Source organism: Ambystoma mexicanum, chromosome 5q (assembly GCF_040938575.1).
Source record: "Ambystoma mexicanum isolate Mex_15411 chromosome 5q, UKY_AmexF1_1, whole genome shotgun sequence".
NCBI lineage: Eukaryota > Metazoa > Chordata > Amphibia > Caudata > Ambystomatidae > Ambystoma > Ambystoma mexicanum.
Genome location: NC_090933.1, coordinates 788,138,376 through 788,160,016, shown reverse-complemented (window position 1 = coordinate 788,160,016; position 21,641 = coordinate 788,138,376).

Below are 21,641 nucleotides of genomic sequence, written 5' to 3'. Positions count from 1 at the left end.
AGTAGAGCAATCTGAGATCTCGTACTTGGGGGTCCGGCTCATCAGAAACGTGTCGACACTCGTGGCAGTCAACTTTGAACCTCTTCTGGCGGCCATAAAAACTGACTTGAACCAGTGGGGCGCCCTAATACTATCTTTGTATGGGCGAATGACAGCAGTGAAAATGAACATTCTCCCGCACCTCCTGTACCTATTCACAGCCCTTCCCACAAAGATACCAGAGAGCTTTTTTAGGGTCCTCCAATATAGCGTGCAGAGGTTTGTCTGGCAGAACAAGACCCTGAGGATTAAAAGATCCACCCTCTCCCTCCCAAAGGAGGAAGGGGGAGCTTCGGCTTTCTGGACTTTGCTCTTTACTACAAGGCTACCCAATTTACGAGTGATTCTAGAATATATGAGGGATGACCTGGGGACATACTGGGCATGCTTAGAAGACATGGACGGTCACTCGGCCAAAGTGAGGGATTTACTGTGGGCACTTTGTAGGGAAATACCGAATTGGCCGAGGGGTCATGCATGACTGGTTGTGATATGATCTCGGTGGAAGGAACGGAAAAGAGCCTGTCCTCTTGGCTTCTCCGATGACCTCAGCGTGGGGCCTCAGCATGGGGCTTGGTTATTGGGTTAGGAGCAAGGGATTTCACAACACGCAAGCATGGTTTGAGAGGGGTCTGGGGAGAGTGGGACAGCTGTTTAGGGATGAGGCATTTATGGATTATGGCGGGGTAACAGAAGTGCTCAATAGGGATGAGATATTCATATTCACATATTTAAGACTGAAGGGGATCCTCACCAACCACAGCTGAGGTGACATACTGAAATGCCCACTCACACCATTTGAAAAGACACAAGACACCTCAGAGACGAGGAAGGGAATAGTGTCTAGACTCTGTAAGGTGCTGATCACAATTGACAAAATACTGGAATGAATTAGAGGGAGAGGTAATCTAGGAGGAGGTCTGGGGGAAGATATATAAAATTATATTTCACAGGAACCTCTTCACGGCAGCCATGGAATACAACTTCAAAGTCCTGCAAGGGTGGCATAGGGATACCTTGAGAATATCCCAAATGTTTGCTGGGTCTTCCCTGCTATGACCTAGGGGATGTGGTTAGTAGGTTCTCGAGCACATATTTGGTGGCATTGCCCTTAAGACCAATTGTACTGGAGGGACCTACTGGGTTGGATTTCGAAGGTTACAGACAAGGTGCTTCCAGTGGACCCTCTCCAGATGCTACTGGGGCTCCCCCGGAGAGATTCCAACATCTATAGATACCCAATAGGAACTGTAACGCTCACCTGATTCCCACAGAGGCGCTGGTCCCGGCTGAACTGTTATAGTCTCTTCAATTGAGAAGCGTAGAGCTCGGATGACTCTCTGGACTGGGCTTCCTCTTATTGACCGTCTGGCTTCTGTAACGCTCACCTGATTCCCACGGAGGCGCTGGTCCCGGCTGAACTGTTATAGTCTCTTCAATTGAGAAGCGTAGAGCTCGGATGACTCTCTGGACTGGGCTTCCTCTTATTGACCGTCTGGCTTGCAGGGTAAGGAAGAAAAAAAGGGTTAATGACCGTTTGGCTGAACTTCCTCCTCACTAATTGCCAACTCTCTGAAAGTCCAATGTCCTGGTGAGCTCTCACCTTAGGCGTATAAATGCTGGGCTCTCCATCATGCGACTTATGCAGGGGTGCGTGGGTTCCAGTTACGTCACTGGAGGTCCTCAAAGTCTTTTGTGGCCTTAGAAGTGGCACAGGTGCTGAGATGCCAAAAGGTGATGCCGCCGTTACTGCACGAGCGGATGCCAGTAGGTATAAAGAGTTTATTGTCTTGAAGAGATGGGCACCTTTAATGAAGTCTTTGCATTGTCATTTTCAGGTGCCTGGATGCTGAGGGCGTAGTCACTGAGAGCGCGACACGTGCGGTTGTACGTAGGTATGGGAATTTCAATGACACCTCAATAATGTCCCTTGTTTTCTGTTTTCAGGTCTTGAGATGTTGCGGGTGTTGTTCGTCGCGGATGCACGTGGGGAAACACGTAAGTGTTAGGCTTTCTTGCAGTCTTTAATGGCACTTAAATAATGTCTTTTCTTGTTTTCAGGTGCCGGGCTGCTGCGGTTGAAGAGATCGTAATACGCGCACAAAAGCAGGTAAGAAAAGTAAATGCGGCCGCCTTCACCCGATTCCTACTTAACAATGTTCTTTGTCTTTACAGGTGCCGTTAGGCTGCTGAAGAGAAGGCCGCGAAGAATCCGTGAAAGCACAGATGGATCAGGTAAGCGAGCGCGGCTGCGAACGTGTTGCAACTTGCTAACCTTATGTTTCTTTTGCTTGCAGGTACTGCCGGTGTCTGGATTCCTGGATGGTAAGTATAGTTCTCGTGTCTTTCTTCCATAGGTTGCTGAGCTGAAGCTGGAGATGTCACTGGAATGCTGGAGCCGACTCGGTGAGCGCCCTGCTGCAGATGCAGAATAACGCGAAGCATGTTTTCCCAATCGGGTGTGGTTTAAATAGTGTTGGAGTGATTGGGTGTCTTCTTCCTCAGCCTCGCATAGGTAAAAGAGTTCCTGTGTTCCAGAGCTAAGGAGTGGCACCAGCCCCACCCAGGTAAGAAAGTAGTTCCAGTTCAGGGAATAGTTCCTCCCAGCAGAAGGCTGGGGACTTCATCCTGCCAGCATTTGCAAAGGTGAGTATGCAGCATGGTCTGCTACAGGTAGGTCCACCCAAACACCTTTGCAAGAATTATGAGCCTGGCGCCCCTAGCGCCGGGACTGAGGTTCCTTATGAGCCTGGCGCTAGAGGCGCCAGGACATGGTCCAAAGGGCCCCAATAGGGGTTTGCTGGAGCCGGGGACGAGGGTCGTGAGCCTGTTTCTGGGGATGCTGGGCTTGACTTGGCTTCTCAGGAGCAGTGCTCATGACAGCACCCCCCCTCAAGGCCCCTCCCAAACTTGTCTTCCCCGGAGGTTTTGGCCTGTTGGGAAAAAGTTTGGTGGAATTTTCTGATTAGACGAGGAGCATGGACGTGGTCAGAGGGTTCCCATGATCGTTCTTGAGGTCCGTAACCCTTCCAGTCGATCAGATAGTATAATTTCGACTTGATTTTCTTGGAGTCCAGGATGTTTTTAACCTCAAATTCAGGTTCTCCATTTACTTGAATAGGCTCTGGAGGTTTATTCAGTCTGGTTCCAGGTTGCATAGGTTTTAGTAGAGATACGTGAAACACCGGATGTATTTTCATGTGGGATGGCAAACCCAATTTGACAGCCACTGGGTTTATTATGGCTGTAATTGGATATGGTCCCAGATATTTTGGGTTGAAGGTGTGAGGTCCTTTAAGTGATAAATGTTTGTTGGATAACCAAACTTGATCTCCAACCTGGTATTGAGGGGCGTCTCTTCGGTGTTGGTCTGCTCCCTTTTTGTACCTTTCTTTAGCCTGTTGTACGTGGATTGTCGCTTCTTTGAAAGCTTGAGTGATAGCATTGTGAAGTTGATCCATGACAGGCGTTCCAAGATCTTGGGGCGGGTCGAGATTGGAGGTTCGAGGATGAATCCCATATAAAATGTAAAAGGGACTTTTTCCGGTTCCTGAATGGATCGAGTTGTTGTAAGCATATTCGGCTATCCAAAGGATATCTTTCCAATTACTTTCTGACTGCTGTAGCATACAACGTAAATATTGTTCCAGAGTTTGGTTTGTCCTCTCAGTTTGTCCGTCGGTCTGGGGATGATGGCTGGTTGAAAGTCTCACATCGATTTGAGCTAAACGACAGCAACTTCGCCAAAAGTGAGAGATAAACTGGCTCCCCCTATCTGAGATCAAAACCGAAGGGAAGCCGTGCAATCTTACAATATTTTAAAGGAATTCCCATGCTAGAACTGAAGCTGAAGGTAAGCCCTTTAGTGGAACGAAGTGGGCCATTTTAGAAAACAAATCTACAATTACTAGAATAGTTTTGTATCCGGAACAGGAGGGTAAATCGGTGATGAAGTCCATGGAGAGGGTATGCCATGGATATGGCGGGATGTCTAGCGGATGCAGGAGACCCGCTGGTCTTTCCTTCTGACCTTTGTTTTGGGCACACACACCACAGGACATCACAAACTCCTTTATGTCTTTTCTCCATGACGGCCACCAGAAGTGTCTCTTGACTTTTTCTGGGGTTTTGGCAATGCCTGGGTGGCCCTCCATCAAGGAATCATGGTAGCAAGAGATTACCTGTTTTTGTAAATCGGCATGTAGTAGGATTAGTCGTCCCTGAAAATAAGGCAGGTCTTTTTTTATGATGAAGTCCTTTCCCTTCAGTTGCCAGTTTTGTAAGTCCGAAGGGGTCACAAGTTGTTTAACTTTTGCTTCGATATCTTCGATGGATTGGGAAGAAATCAAGCCCAGGATTCTCTGTTCTGGAATTATTGGCACAGGTTCAGGATTGACAATATTATCTCCCATTCCAATCCGGGAAAGGGCATCCGCTTTGCCATTTTTGTTGCCGGGGCGATAAGTAATTACAAAGTCAAATTCGGCAAAGAAAAGTGCCCAGTGAAGCTGTCTGGAGGTCTGAGCTTTGGCGGTTTTCAGGTATTGTAGGTTTCGATGATCGGTGATTACCGTGACAGTGTGTTCGGCTCCAAGGAGATAGTGCCGCCAGGCCTTGAAAGCGGACTTAATTGCTAAAAGCTCTTTATCTGTGATGGTGTAGTTAATTTCAGGCACCGAGAACTTGCGAGACCAGAATGCCACGTGGGGCAATTGGTTAGTTTCCGGATCTCTCTGTGATAGAACCGCCCCCATTGCTAAGCTGGAGGCGTCGGTCTCAACGATGTAAGGGAGGTCTGGGCGTGGGTGTTTCAGTATGGGTGCTGAGGTGAACTTGGCTTTTAGCTCTTGAAAGGCCTGTTCTGCTTCTGTTGACCACTCGAAATGTTTGTTTTTTCTTAAGAGGGCGGTGATGGGCTGCACCACTCGTGAAAACTCTGGAATAAACCTGCGGTAAAAGTTGGTGAAACCTAACATGCTGTGGACACCTTTCACGGAAGTAGGTGATGGCCACTTGATGATAGTGTCGACCTTTCTCGAGTCCATGTGGACTCCTTTGGGTGTCAGAATAAAGCCTAGAAATTCGACCTCTGTAACGTGAAAAACACATTTTTCGAGCTTAGCAAAAAGCTTATGTTGGCAGAGTTTTTCAAGGATGGCTCTAACATGTTTCCGATGATCTGCTTCTGAAGATGAGTACACAAGGATGTCATCTATGTAGACAACTACGCAAACATCCCGGAAGTGCATTCGCAAGTGCACTGACTGTTGGACTGTCTGCCCGCGTTTGAGCTGCTCCCAGGATTGTGCCGACTGGATTTCATCTCGCAGGACTATTTCGAGGTGCCCGTCGGCAAGAGGAATCTCCTTGTCCCACGAAACGCGCCTTGCTGGACTGCTGCTGTGACGTGGTGCTCCGTGTGCCCACAAGTGCTTTCATTGGTTCCCTCCAACTCACGCCCACCAACGAGTTTCCCGCAGCCCATATTTTCCGAGTGCACGCGCATCCGCGACGCGCGCATCCCGGAAGTGCATTCGCAAGTGCACTGACTGTTGGACTGTCTGCCCGCGTTTGAGCTGCTCCCAGGATTGTGCCGACTGGATTTCATCTCGCAGGACTATTTCGAGGTGCCCGTCGGCAAGAGGAATCTCCTTGTCCCACGAAACGCGCCTTGCTGGACTGCTGCTGTGACGTGGTGCTCCGTGTGCCCACAAGTAATTATACGAGACGTGTGTTCAGTCCCTTTATGGTGTTGTGTTCTGTTGTGTTAGGTCTCGGTTAGGAGATACTGTGTTTGTCCTGCTTGTCTCTTCTCTATTTTGAAAAGTTCCTTCTTTTTGTCTTAGGTGCTTTCATTGGTTCCCTCCAACTCACGCCCACCAACGAGTTTCCCGCAGCCCATATTTTCCGAGTGCACGCGCATCCGCGCGCGCGCCTCCCGGAAGTGCATTCGCAAGTGCACTGACTGTTGGACTGTTTGACGGGACACGGGCTGGGCTGCTTAGAGGTGATTATAACGATTCGAATCATAGAATTGTAAAGACGTGTGACCTAGAATATTGGAAGGTCCCGTCTACCAGTTATACGAGATCATAGGAAAATTAGAAAAAATGGTTAATGGCTTACGTAGTGGGCGAAAAATCCGTGCCACCATACCTGAATTTAGCAACGACTCAGATAATACTATAAATGAGTCTATCAAGGAGGTCTCCCTATCTGCCACAGCTAATATGGGGCTATCTATAACCGATGTTTCTTTGTGCGTCGGCCCTATGCACAACTCATGCTCCAGAGTTATGGCTAGGTTGAGCCCGTTGGAGAACGCCCCCACTATCCACCCCTTGATTGGAGTCGATGATATGGGATTGACCGACTCTACTGAGCCTGTTGCTACTTTCAAAATTAATGATCTTAATGATTGCGAGGAGATATTGTACAACCAGTCTCCTTTGACAGCTTCAAAGTCGTTTACCAACTCGAGCGTTCCGCCTCATGCTGGGGGCACGTTAAGTAACATCAAATTAGTAGATGTTTCTATAATACCACCTGGCATTGAGGCTGCATTGGGGAATCGTATGAGGTTCTCAAAGGCTCCTTCCACACCTGTTACTCAAGCTAGATTTGGCATAGAAAATGTGCACTTATTTCACAATGCTGATGCAGTATCACAAACCACGAGTGGGACAGCTAGTATTGGCCCTAATAAATTGATGGGAAGGGACTTTAATAAACTTAAATCGAGTTCCCCCACTGACACAAAAATCAATAATAATCCAATAGATGTACTTTCCCTCTCAGAACATGAAATTGCGATGTTCTCTGCTTCACAGAATCCAGATGTTAGACACCTTAGTCCCCATAATGTAATGGAGAAGCAACAATCATGTAACGAATATATGGGTACTGACTTTCCGGTAATGACAAGACTATTAAACCTGTTAGACAAAGGCCATGAGCAAACGCATGGTGAAATAGGTATCCTAAAAGGTGTTTTAGTTGATGTTTTGTCAAAGATTAGCAGGATAGAAGGTTTTCTATTCGCCTGTGACGTGGGTGCTAGTAGTAAAGGTATAAAAAAAGTGGATCACGTGTCAGTAAATCAAACGATTTTTCCAGATCTGAAATCTGAGGCGACTCAACCTCGAATTGAGTGCATACATAAGGCCTCGCAAACCTTGGCAGATCCAAGGATGGCAGGAGAGAGTAAACCATCCTTTGCTGCCATCACAGCTCCCCCCAAATCTGATCCCAAAGAGGTGATAGAACCAATGATTCAGAAGCTGTCTTTGGCCATCTCAGATAATGTGCTGGCCATTCAGCAGCTGACGAATCGTCTTAGTGAGCTTCCGACTGCTTTGCCTCCTGCAGATCGCATTTTTGGAGAAATGAAGGGTACAGAGACAGGGCCACATATAGAGGGGAATATATTCCCTTCCAATCTCTCTGATCTTACCAATCTAATCGATTTAGGTGATGAATTATATCCAAAAGAGCCCTCCATAGTCACCCTATCCTCACCCATTCTTGCTCAAGTCCCGAGAAGAGAAGTTATGACTAGGAAGCAGAGAAAAATGGCTGCGAGAGCCCAAAAAAGGAAATTCCACCAAGAAAAAAATATTAAAGCTGCCAATAAAAAAATAAAAAATGACTTTACGAAATCACACGCCCCCAATGAGGCGGACAAGAAATCTTGCTCTTCTATAATATCTGAAGACCAGGTCATTGACTTGGAACAACTTAATTCAGAATCCAAGGAACTGCTGAATCTACCTAGGTCTTGTGATTCTCCTGGTTCGAACCCTAAGGGACAACGTGCTAATAATTCCAAAACGCATGCTAATCTGGAACGAGGTACCCTAGGTCCCGCAACAGATTCTGTACAACAAGATTCAAACCGGGAACCTATTAATCTTAAACAATCGAATTTGTTGAATTTTTTCCCTAATATGAGAGTTAAGAAAGCATCACACATAATGAAGGGAGGAAGCGGTTCTATACCGTTGAAAGAGCATAGAAAACCAGCTCAAACACAAATACCCAAGATTGATATTAAAGAACCTCAGGAAGGTCCTCAGGTTCCTGTGCGCGGGAATGGCTTAACTGACGATCTGAGTTTGGAAAACCATCGTGGAGTAATCATTGGGGCTGAAGTCCCCCCTGTTAAACTCCCAGATGAGGTTGATTTACATCTTTCCCCAGACATGCCATCCATTATGGGCTGGGAATCTAATGAAACATCGCATGGGAAAATGCCTTTAAATCGATCTGCTATTCTCAAAGCTTTCCAGGATATACCAGCATTAAGAACCATTAGATCCTCTGATATCGATTGGGTCCGACTTTCTTCTAATAATAACAATAGGATGATCTGTGGTTATCACTCGCACATTATCATGAGAATGATTTGGGCCCAAAGATCTGATTTCGAACTGATAGGTTTAACCCCATCGATATTCCAAAATGAAGATTCAGCTAAATCCTTTGTTGACAAAATAATTCCCAAACAGGTCACACAATTAGGGTTGAATGAGGGAGTATTCCCCGCCCCATTAAATGACGAACTCTTCAAACAATTTATGACTTTAGCGATGGCCTGCTCTGGTATTAAGTCAAATGATCATCCTGCCCAGATTCCGACTTCTCACAACATGGCCAATAAATAGAATAAGGGGCGGGGTTTTACTTTAATGTCCTGGAATGCCTGCGGCCTGAAAAATTTTCGGCTTTGGGCATCTCGAGTGGAACCTGAAGTACGCCCCGAGATTATCCTGATTCAAGAATCTATGCATTTGTCCCACTTCGACGTCCCAGGGTACCGTACCCATGTCCAACCCGCTATCAAGGGCCTACTGGGTCGTCCTTCTGGCGGCCTTGCCGTTCTCACTGACAAGGCCTGCAGAATCTCCTCCGATTTAGTCTTTGCTAATTATTCTATAATAGCAGTAAAACTAAGAGGTATGGGATGCGGCACCGGTACATTGATGGTTATTTGTTTGTATTGGAATCACGTTTACATATCTCTGCCTAATTTACATGAGATACTGGACAAAATCCTTGTTGATATCATAGCCGACGATCCCGGCATTCCTATAATTGTTGGGGGGGACTTTAATGCCTCGTGTTTTACACCACCCAACGGGATACACTCCCGTTCTTCTACTCTTTCTATGCATCTGGGGAAACAGTGGGTTGACTATTTCCTCACATGGGACATCCAATTGGTGACCCCCAACCTTGACCATTATGGATATACTTGGGCTCGAGGTGGGGCATCATCAATGATTGATTACTTTTTTGTCTCTACTAATCTTATGCCAGATGTTGTTTCATTGGACATACGTGACCCCGCACTAGGTGATCACATGGCTTTATTCCTTAATTTGAAATCTTCTCTCCGACATTACGATAAAGATTTGGCTTTAACAACTATTGCTTTAGATAGGCCAAACATCAGTTTGCGTTGGAATGGTAGACTGTGCTCAAAAATAATGGATCGACTGAAATATGACACCACTATATATGTTCCCAAGGTTAGAGCAGGTAGTGACTGTCCCATTGTCGAAAGGAATAACGAATATAGTATCCAGACTCATGTTCAGTCTCTAATATTTACAAATCAAAATACCCAAACAGTGTCGCATCATCATACATTTAATCTAGTAATAAAAAACCTTCGCAAAGAGAAACGCAAGGACATACGGAGCCTTGGCCCTCCCTATCTAATGGGGGATAATTACGTAAAGCTAAAAGCAAAAATCAATCAGAGATATCGTAATACGCGCAAAATCATGAAATATGAGTTGTTGATAGCTGACAATCAGAAGATCTTATCCTGCCTTTTAAGACATGACTCCAGACAAGTTTGGTCTACCTTACGACAGTTGACAGGAGTCTCATCTTTGGTGAAAGAAGCAGCAGTAACTGCCACTACCTGGGTCACATATGTACAAGCTAAATTTGCCCTTCCGCCACGATTTGCTGTTATCGACACCAAGAACTATCATACCATGATCCTAAAAAAATCCCCTTGGGTTTTGGATGATATCATTCGAGCGATTGACAAGATTAAGCCCTCTCGGGCCCCCGGCCCTGATGGCATCCCACCATGCTTGATAAAGAAGGATCCCCTTTTTTGGGCTAGAATTCTTGAGAATAAATTTGATAGTGTCTACCTGACAGCCTGCATTCCACCTTCCTGGTGTTCGGCGAATATCATTCCGATTTATAAAAAAGGGAGTTGGGATGATCCGAACAATTTTAGACCTATTGCACTTATGGATGCATCAGCGAAGATTTTTACCTATTTACTGCTGGAATCCATTTTACAGATCATAGATCAGCTAGACATTTTGCCCAAATATCAGGTGGGCTTTCGCAAACGCATGGGGTGCACACTTAATGCGTTTATACTAGCACATCTATATGCCCAAACCAAGGGGAAACATACTGGTCCAATTTATATGGCGGCCTTGGACTTAACGGCGGCGTTCGATTCAATCATCCGCGCAATTCTCTGGGAAAAAATGGTCGCTTTTGGTTTCCCGATGTCCTTGGTGGCCATTATAGCACTGTTACATCAAAATACCACATATCGAATAAGATTAACCAAAGAAGGTGCGCTAACTGATAAAATACCTACAGAAATTGGCCTCAAACAGGGATGTAATTTTGCCGCAGTGCTGTTCAACCTATATCTGGCCGACCTCGATTCTGCTTGGGCTGATATTGTTTCATTTCCAGTGAAATTGGGTAGTTTGGCAATCAACTGGCTTGCTTTCGCGGATGATCTTTTGTTTATGGATCGCACCCCGTATGGCTTACAGGCCAAATTGACAGCCTTTCAATCCTATGCCTACAAAAATAACCTTCAAGTAAACACACAGAAATCGTTTATCATTGTGATCTCTGATGGGAAAAGGAAAAATATTAAGTTTACTTGGTTGCTTAACGAGTGTGTGATCCCTAAGGTCAAGATGATGCGCTATCTAGGTTATCAGCTTTCCGACTCTTATTCTATAGGAATGTGGAAAGAGATGATTAATATTAAAGCTAAACCCCTCATCTCACAAATGAAGATCATATATCACAGATACTGCAAATTTTCCTTGGACCCCCTAATACAGTTCTACCTCCTAAAGGTAGAACCAATACTTCTGTATAGCCTAGACATGTGCTTATCCGAGATAGAGCCTTACCTGGATTGTATTCAGGGGAAATTATGGAAGCAAGCTTTGGGGATGGCGATGTCAATACCGAACATGATGATCTGTCACGAAGTTGGGATCTTACCCCTATCTGCCAAATGGTATTGGCGACGACTTAATAACTACGTCAAAATATTGGCTCCACCGAAAAAATCCTTATACGAGGACTTAGCACAATTATTGTATGAGGAGAATGTACCCTCTTTGGTAAAATTTAAAGACAAAATGGATAAAATTCTAAATGAAACCTTGATTGACAAGGATGACTTAATCTTAGGAATCCCAGCTTGTAAAAAGAAATTCCAAAAATACTTCTGGTGTGCTATGGTAGATCAAATTGGTAAAACCAAAATGTATTATGAATATGCCAAATTCACCAGAAAATTTGGAGATCGTGCGCAATATTTGGACATCTTTCCGTGTAACACTGCTAGAAAACTATATATGAGATTTAAATTGAATCAATTTATCACAAATGAAAGGTTGTTCCTGTGGGATCCCTCGAGCCACTGTAAATCTATGGGTTACTGTCGCTTTTGCGGACAAGGAAGAGTGCTCGAAACCCTGAAACACCTTACTATGTTTTGTCCATTTTTTAATTCCCAAAGAAATCTATCCTTTGGGCTGTACATGTATAATGAATCTGACACATGGAGAGAATCCTTGTGGAGAAGGTGTATGGAAGGTGTTAGCCAACGGTTGACACTATGCTTGACAAGATTTTTAGGATCTTTGGATTCAATTTTAATAGCGCAGTATAAACTGCTTATAGAAACTACGGTTTAGCTCATTTTGAGACACTGAAGTTTTAATCAGAGAATGCTAGTCTATTCTATTATGTGTTATCTTACTATGTGTTAATTTGTTATTGAGGAATCGTTGATGAGAATATTAGATGTATGTAAATGTATAAATGTGATTGTAATTTGAAAAATTGATTCATAATTCTTGAAATGTTTTATGCTACAATTTTATATGTAAGTTGATTAATTTTGTAAAGGTTTGTTTTAAACCATAAACAATAAAAAAAAAAAAACATCTATGAGTTCTCTGAGGACATCATTCATAAAATACTGAAAAGCGGCTGGTGCATTGCATAGTCCGAAGGGCATCACTTGGTATTCAAATAGTCCATACTTGGTGCGAAATGCCGTCTTCCATTCATCGCCTTCTTTAATCCGTACCAAGGGTAGGCTCCCCGGAGATCTAACTTTGTATAAATGCAGGCGTTCTTAACTTGGTCAAGGAGTTCCGGAATCAGAGGTAGGGGGTATCTGTTCTTTACCGTTATCTGGTTCAGGGCACGATAATCAATACAGGTTCTAAGGTCACCTTCTTTTTTAGGTACGAAGAATAGAGCCGAGGATGCAGGAGACTTTGATGGGCGGATAAATCCATTGGCCAGGTACTGGTCCAGATACTGTCGCAAATGAAGATTTTCAGGCTCGGTAAGGGCGTAAATTCTACTACAAGGGGGAGTGGCTCCGGGTATCAGCTCTATTTGACAGTCGTAAGATCTGTGGGGAGGCAGGGTATTAGCCTGTTCCTTCTGAAAGACATCTTGGAATTCTTGATACTCTGGAGGCAATTGCGGTCCTTCGGATGTTGCTACCGCTAGGCCAATACTGGGTCGAGGATAACAAGTAGGTGCACACTCTGGGAACTGTATCGTCTTTGCTCGCCAATCAATTTAAGGATTGTGTTTCTCCAACCAAGGGATCCCCAGAATTATTTGGAACTGAGGGGCCTTGAGCACATCGAACACGATTACCTCCCGATGTCCATCTTGGCCTAATAACGTCACTTCTGTGGTGGTATGGGTTACCGGTCCGGAGGCTATTTCCGTACCATCCACTGTGGTAATGACGTCTTTAATTATCTTAGGACAAAGGGGTAGGTTCATCCTGGAAGCCATCTCGCTGTCTACATAATTTCCAATCGCTCCGCTATCAATGTACGCTTTAATGGCATGCAAACGATCCGGTCGTTCTGGATTTATGAGGACCATTGACATTATGAAGTGCGAGGTCAAAGAACTGGTTTTTATGCTCGGCAAGCGGACCTCTACACTTGTCGGGCAAGGTCATTTCCCGGCTCGGGCTTTTCGGAATTCTTATCAGAAGCTCCAACTGTCTTCTTCGGAGGTTTCACCGGGCAATCTCGGAGGAAATGTCCTGAATTTCCACAATAGAGACATAGCTGCAATTGTCGTCTCCTGTCGCGTTCTTTCTGGGTTAGGGGACCCTTTACGACCCCTATTTGCATAGGTTCTATGGATTCAACTCCTTCGGTGTTAGTTAGTGGCTTAGAGAAAACTCGAGTTTCGAACCTGGAGCGGTCTGCCTTTCTGTTTTGTAGTCTGTGATCCAATTGGACCACTAAATCAATGTACTCTGAACAATCTTGAGGGGGATTCACGACCTGGGCTAGGACGTCTTTGAGTTTGCCATGCAAACCCCTGTGGTAAAGCGTGATCCTCTTGTCCTCGGGCCATCTGGTTTCTACGATTAGTCTGTTAAATGACGCAATATAAGCCAGAAGATCCTGATTGCCCTGGCGTGGGGAAAGGAATTCGTTGTCCAGGGCCTGCCCCTGGGAATGTCTTGCGAAATGTCTTTCCATATTGGCCTGGAAGGCCTGGAAATTGCGAAGAATCGGGTCATCCTGTGTAACCAGAGGGATCGACCAATCAGCGGCGCTGCCGCTAAGATACGAAAGCACAAAGGCTACTTTAGTCTGATCAGTCGGAAAAGCAGCTGGTCTACAAAGAAAGTGCAATCGGCACTGATTTATGAACACCGCAAACCTCTTAGGGTCACCAGAGTAGCGTTCGGGCAGAGCCAAAGGCACATTTCCGGGCAGATTGATTTGAACAGGATTGGCTGAAGCCGCCGGGGTATAGGTCCCTCCTGAATTAGGTAGAGGGGTTTGCCCCGCTTGTGTTTGTAATAACTGTCTGGCAAGGTCATCAGTTCGTTCTTTGGACATAATCAATTCCCTCCTCAGGGCATTCGTTTCCTGGCGGGCAGCATGTACTTCAGCTCTTAATTCCCCGAGTAACTGGGCCAGTTGATCAGTGTCGGAAGTTTCCATAGCGCCTGGGTAGGAGGTTATTGGAGGGCTTCGCGTTCTGTAACGCTCACCTGATTCCCACGGAGGCGCTGGTCCCGGCTGAACTGTTATAGTCTCTTCAATTGAGAAGCGTAGAGCTCGGATGACTCTCTGGACTGGGTTTCCTCTTATTGACCGTCTGGCTTGCAGGGTAAGGTTTCTGCAGGCGGAAGAAAAAAAGGGTTAATGACCGTTTGCCTGGACTTCCTCCTCACTAATCGCCAACTCTCCGAAAGTCCAATGTCCTGGTGAGCTCTCACCTTAGGCGTATAAATGCTGGGCTCTCCATCCTGCGACTTATGCAGGGGTGCGTGGGTTCCAGTTACGTCACTGGAGGTCCTCAAAGTCTTTTGTGGCCTAGAAGTGGCACAGGTGCTGAGATGCCAAAAGGTGATGCCGCCGTTACTGCACGAGCGGATGCCAGTAGGTATAAAGAGTTTATAGTCTTGAAGAGATGGGCACCTTTAATGAAGTCTTTGCATTGTCTTTTTCAGGTGCCTGGATGCTGAGGGTGAGGTCACTGAGAGCGCGACACGTGCGGTTGTAAGTAGGTATGGGAATTTCAATGACACCTCAATAATGTCCCTTGTTTTCTGTTTTCAGGTCTTGAGATGTTGCGGGCGTTGTTCGTCGCGGATGCACGTGGGGAAACACGTAAGTGTTAGGCTTTCTTGCCGTCTTTAATGGCACTTAAATAATGTCTTTTCTTGTTTTCAGGTGCCGGGCTGCTGCGGTTGAAGAGATCGTAATACGGGCACAAAAGCAGGTAAGAAAAGTAAATGCGGCCGCCTTCACCCGATTCCTACTTAACAATGTTCTTTGTCTTTACAGGTGCCGTTAGGCTGCTGAAGAGAAGGCCGCGAAGAATCCGTGAAAGCACAGATGGATCAGGTAAGCGAGCGCGGCTGCGAACGTGTTGCAACATGCTAACCTTATGTTTCTTTTGCTTGCAGGTACTGCCGGTGTCTGGATTCCTGGATGGTAAGTATAGTTCTCGTGTCTTTCTTCCACAGGTTGCTGAGCTGAAGCTGGAGATGTCACTGGAATGCTGGAGCCGACTCGGTGAGCGTCCTGCTGCAGATGCAGAATAACGCGAAGCACGTTTTCCCAATCGGGTGTGGTTTAAATAGTGTTGGAGTAATTGGGTGTCTTCTTCCTCAGCCTCGCCTAGGTAAAAGAGTTCCTGTGTTCCAGAGCTAAGGAGTGGCACCAGCCCCACCCAGGTAAGAAAGTAGTCCCAGTTCAGGGAATAGTTCCTCCCAGCAGAAGGCTGGGGACTTCATCCTGCCAGCATTTGCAAAGGTGGGTATGCAGCATGGTCTGCTACAGGTAGGTCCACCCAAACACCTTTGCAAGAATTATGAGCCCGGCGCCCCTGGCGCCGGGACTGAGGTTCCTTATGAGCCTGGCGCAAGAGGCTCCAGGACATGGTCCAAAGGGCCCCAATAGGGGTTTGCTGGAGCCGGGGACGAGGGTTGTGTGCCTGCTTCCGGGGATGCTGGGCTTGACTTGGCTTCTCGGGAGCAGTGCTCATGACAGGAACTATTGGCTACAGAAAGAGATATGTATTTGATGGACAAGTTTACGGCAATGGTAAATTATGAGATAGACTCATTTATGGCGGAATGGTGCACAGCAATAAGCAGGTGGGAATGGGACATGCACTAACGTGTTTAGTGGAGGACATCATCACGTGTGGTTGGTGGGACGGGAGAGACAGAGGGGGATAGCTGGTGGAAACTAGAGAATTCAACGGAGGATAGAGCTTGAAAGCGGTAGGATCCCAGCACATGAGAAGGTGGAGTAGCTCGGATGATAGACCACCTGAAAGGCATATTGACTCAAGCCTAGTTCCACAGCAGAAACTGTTCAAGATTAATGTTTCCATTTTTGAAGTGGAGACACAGTGCCTTGAAGAGATCACTGCACCAAACAACCTGTTTTTGTTGTTACTGAGGGTGGAGGGTGGGGAGTGATAGGGTGTTGAATTTGAAGACCCAACAATGCTTTGTTGTGACATGTATATCTGGTGCCTTCAATAAAAATTCAAGTAAAAAAGAAAAGCTTCATTTAAATAAAGTTTTAGTGTTAGTAGATATTACAGCTTGATGAATATGCTTGCCCTGTTTTTTAATAAACAGTATTTTACCCTTTCCTTTGAGTTTGGTCCATTCCTGTTTGGACCAATCCCTTCCCGAGTTAGGTTTTATTATTTTTTGCCACGTAGGGTGATGTCATGAACCACGTATTTAGGATTATAAAAGCTTCATTTGAAGAAAGTTTTACTGTTCGTAGATATTTCAGCTTGATGAATATCGCTTGCCCTGTTTTTGAATAAACAGTATTTTACCCTTTTTGAATTTGGCCCGAGTAAATGAATTGGTAACTCCCATCCTGTGCAATAAATGCTCAAAAGTACTATTAGAGTACGCCTCTTCTGCCATTAGCTGGAAGATCGTGGAGTTTCCTGCAGTGAACAGGATAAATTATGACACGTGCCCCACAAATCGGTCTGACTGGTCCCGATTTGATGAAATTCCTGATCGGTCCCCCAGGCGCCTGATGGACAGAAGGTGAACTGGTCAATTGAGGGAGAGCCGATGCAGAGGAACTCGAGCTGAGCTTTGGATGTAAGTAGACCATTGGAAACAGTAAAAGAGGGTGGAGGGATTGTGTTGGATTATGTTTGATTATATTGTGTTGTAAATATATATATAAGTAAATAAAAGAGTAACTGGATTTTAGAAATAAGGATACTGCTTCTATTTTGAGAAAAGAGATAGAAGGATATCTTTTATATAAAAAAGGGAGAAACAAAAGGATACCTCTTATATAAGAAGAGAGAAGTTAAGGATACCACCTGTTTTCACGGGCCCGCGAGGGACGAAAAGAATACATGTCATAGTTAGACTATATATATATAAGGGATAAGGATATCTGAGGCATAAAGCCAACATGAAGGATGTGTATTAAACTCCGAGAGGGAGTATATCAAAGGAGAAAGGCGTACGCAGGTTTTTTGGAAGTGCACAAGTGAGGGGTTATAATATGTTGAAATAAAAGGTTTCATTGTGTTTAGACTAGGATTTATATAACAATAGTAAAATAATAAATAAAGATATTATTAACATTCCGTGGTTAAGAGATTTACATCAATCAAACATTGAGGTACAAATTGAATAAAAAGGAAATTAATATACAAAGAAAGAGAAGAACATTAGATATGAATAAATAAAGAATGATTTAATAATAATTAAGGGAAAGTGTACATGAAGGAGTGCAATGAAATTGGTGAAAGTGAAATGAAATAAATAAATACATTCTTGTGTAAAATATGATTTGAATGAACAATTTCAGCTTGTGGATTGTGGGCCGCGATCTATGATGCCTGCTCACTCCGATTGGTGTAATCTATTTGTTAAACTAAGGAGGAGAATAATTAATAGAGTGAATATTGAATGCCAAGATAGTTTTGCCAGCATGGCGGAAACACCTCTTTTGCATTTGTGTAGGACACTGCCTAAGTATACAGTAAAATAATGGAGTATCATTTTGAATGTGTGAAGAAGACAATCAATGACACTCTCATACCATGGCCGTGGCTATTAGAAGGCTCGTTATCGAAGACGATATTACATCACATGATGACATATTTGCATGCCACATTTAAGGGAAAGAAGTTACAGAAGAGGTTGGCCTTTTAGAAGTTTGGAAAATGTATCAGAGTGAGAAAGAGGACCCAGTTGAGAGAGGGTGGATGCTCAATCAGCATAAAGGGAGGATGCAAGACCTTTGGCTCCTCTTCCTCCTCCCAAGAGTAAGACCATAGAGACGGAAGAGAAGGGAATTTACCCGTTGAAAGAACTGAAAGCAGCAACAGGTTATGTCAACCTGACATATATGTCCCCTACTTACAGCAGTGAGGAGAGTATGGAGGAGGGAAAGAGCAGAGAATGTCAGCAAATAGTATCACGCAATGAAGAGAAACAGCGTGAGGAGAGGAAGGTGAGGTGAGAGAAGCAAGAAGAGATAGAGAAAGCAGCAGAGAGACAAATGAAGATGCAAGATGCAATGATGGAGACGATGATAGGACAGAATAAGTGGATGGCAGGATAAAGATTTCTTAAATTAGATAAGGGTGTTAATGGAATTCGAGAGAGTGGAATGGGAAGAGAAAGGGGAGAAAACAGGGAAGATAGGGAATGAGCAAGCAAAGATGAGAAGGAAAGTGTAAGTCAAAGATAGGAAGAATGGAGGAAATATGAGGCAAAACAGGAGAAGAAGAGATTAGATGAACAAAGATGGGAAAAAATAGAAGCTCAAAGATTGAAAGAACGTAGGTTGAAAAGAATGCAAGAGGAAGATGAGTTAAAGGAGATGAGACAGAGAGAAGAAGAAATGAGTTGAGGATTAAGAAATGATGAGATCGATTATTTATATCATCGGAGTATGGTACCAATAGACGCACATGAACAAAGAGAAAGAAAAAGAGTGTTGCAACCGACTCACGAAGGATTGCAGGGACTAGCAAAAGAAGCAAAAGATATGGAGCATGAAGAAGGAATGTGGATTCGGAATTTATATAGACAGACAAGAGACAGGCAAGAATATGGGACACAGGAAGAGGAAGTAACACCTGTAAGGCAAGTAAGAAGTACAGACAACATTACAATCAGAGATCATAGACCATTGTCTTTGGATAGGTTAAATACTGATGACAAAGAAGAAGACAATAGCCATGCTAGTTGGGGCATAATGATGTGAAATGAGGAACGAAAAGAGAATGAAAGGGCACAAAGACAGGGTGCATATGGATTCTCTAAGGAATAAAGTATAGAGAAAGGTGTAACATGGTTATATTAAGAAGACCCCAAAGAGAAAACATCAGAACCAGTATCATATACTGAAAAGCCACAGATGCAATCATATAGTGCAGGAGATATATCTCCGCAATATATAAGTAGATTGAGAAAAGTGCCATGATGGAGACAAGGAAATGCAACTGGCCCCATCTATATGATACATAGTATGGGCGGGTATGAGTTTGGGCCAAGCATTTCACAATTCCCATTATTAGAGAATGGAGGAATTAGACCACAGTATATTCCATGGCTGCAAATGGATAAAGATTAAGTGTACTGTGCCTAGATTAACTTCCGGTGCGGGTAAATGGATTTGTGAATTAGAGAAGAGAACAGCAGGAATTAGTTAGTTATAGGCAATATAAAAGGCTAATTGGTAGCTATCCTTGGAGGTAGAGCTGATGACATATGGAAAATATGATATGACACGGTACTGTATTTATAGCGCGCTTAATACCCAGAGGTTTTTAAGCGTGGACCCGGGGATTGAACCTGTGTTGCTCCGTGTCATCTTGCTTCCAAGGCGGGCGCGTTGTCCCTGAGCTATCCTCCCGAGACTATAGCAGGATATTCTGGTGTAACTATACAAAATACCATAAATGATGGAGCACCATTTCATAATTGTAGGGCAGGCTTATGGCAGGTGCTTAGAGCACAATATCCTGACACACCGGATATTGGGGCAATTTATTCAAGATATTCAGGACAAGTGTGCTTTAGAGACACGTGAGCCTTGGGACAAAATGGTAGTATTATTTTATTACATTTTATGTCAAGGGTTGCCCGAGTCAGTGCAACTGCAACTAAAGAAGCAGCTACGAATAGAAGCCAAGGCATAGCCAGAGATACAGTTGGCAAAGGTGCATTATTGCAGATTGTTGAAAGAGAAAAATAAAAAGAAAATTGAAGGTAGGAAACAGGAAGTTCAGAAGAAGTTATGGAAACTCGCTTTGGGGGGAGTGGTATTGACAAGCAATGAGAACGTAGTGGTGCAGGTAATGCAGCCAGCACAGCAAAATAATGCTGCATATTCCACAGATCAAAGTGAGTATAACTTTATGCCATGGGGCAGAGGGAATGGCCCCAGACGGGGAGGGAGACGCGGATTGCAAAATGTTCAAAACCCTCAAGGAAGGGGGGCGCTGTTGAGCAGCCTACAAAATGGCTGCTTAGCTCTGGAGCTCCGTGCCTGGCCGCTGATTATCCGGCAACATCGGCGGTTCCTGCCATAATCCTTCAGTCTCACCTGGCCCCCTGCGTTGCTGACTGCCTGGGCTATCTGCACCTCTAATCCCGAAGTGAATCGGACCCCCTAAGGCCCCCAACTGACTACTACGCTGTGCCTCGTTGCGGCCGACTCTGGGCCCGTGGGGTGTCGCGGAACTTGTGCTTCCAGACCCACCACCTGATCCGGAAACTCGCCCGCTTCACACCCGCAGCCTTCTCGACTGGATACGGGCTGCCGGGGACTCCCGCCCCTCGCGTGTGGCGTGTGGCGGCTGCTCGCCCTGCCGGTGGGGCGCTCCGACCCTGCGCCGATTGAGGGGAGCGTGCCGGGTCGCTGCGGAGGCCTGCGCGGCCCTCCCTTGCTCTCTGGACCCGTGGCGTGGATCCCGCTTTGACTGCCTGCGGGTGCCCCACGTGCGGGCGCTCCGACTCTGCTGGGCCGCTCGGTGCACGGCGGCGCTCCTGTGCTGAGTTCTTCCCGCTTGGAACCGCGGCCTACAGGTGAGGAGCCCCCCCCCCCGGACTGCCTGATAACGACTTCGATCCCCACGGGGCTGTAAACCATTGAGCTGCTCACGTCAACGAGGGCCTCCCGGTGGCTGCGCAGTTGGGCCCCCTGAGGTTGGAACCCCTCCATGATTCAACCAACTGGATGGTCGGTTAGCTGCATATCACATAATAACTGGCTGCCCTCATTACGCCTAGTTTAATCTGCTGACACTGTTACACCTGCTGCGGACCCTCCACTGCACAGAGGCTCGCTTCCTCCTCATCGCCATCTCCCCCCGCGGCGCGACCACTCAGCACCCAGGCCCCTATTTCCTGCAATGTCGGGCCGCTCCAGAGGAACTGCCAAAGGGGGTACCATTGATAAATTCGCTAAGGCGATTCCTCGAGCTGAAGCAGCCCACATGTCGCCCCCGCGAGAGGAGCTTGATAATGACACTATTCCTGGGGTTGTGGCGCCAGATCTTACCACTCTAATGGAATCGATGGCCAAAAACTTCGCCTCATTTCACGAAAAGCTTGACGACATCAATGCAAACGTTGCCTCACTTAAAACTCGTGTAGATCAGGCGGGATCTAGAATCACGGAGGCCGAAAATAGAATCTCCACCAATGAAGATGCCATACACACGCTCCAAGACACTGTGGCCTCCTTGTCGCGTGACATGAGGAGTGTAAGGGCGAAATGCGA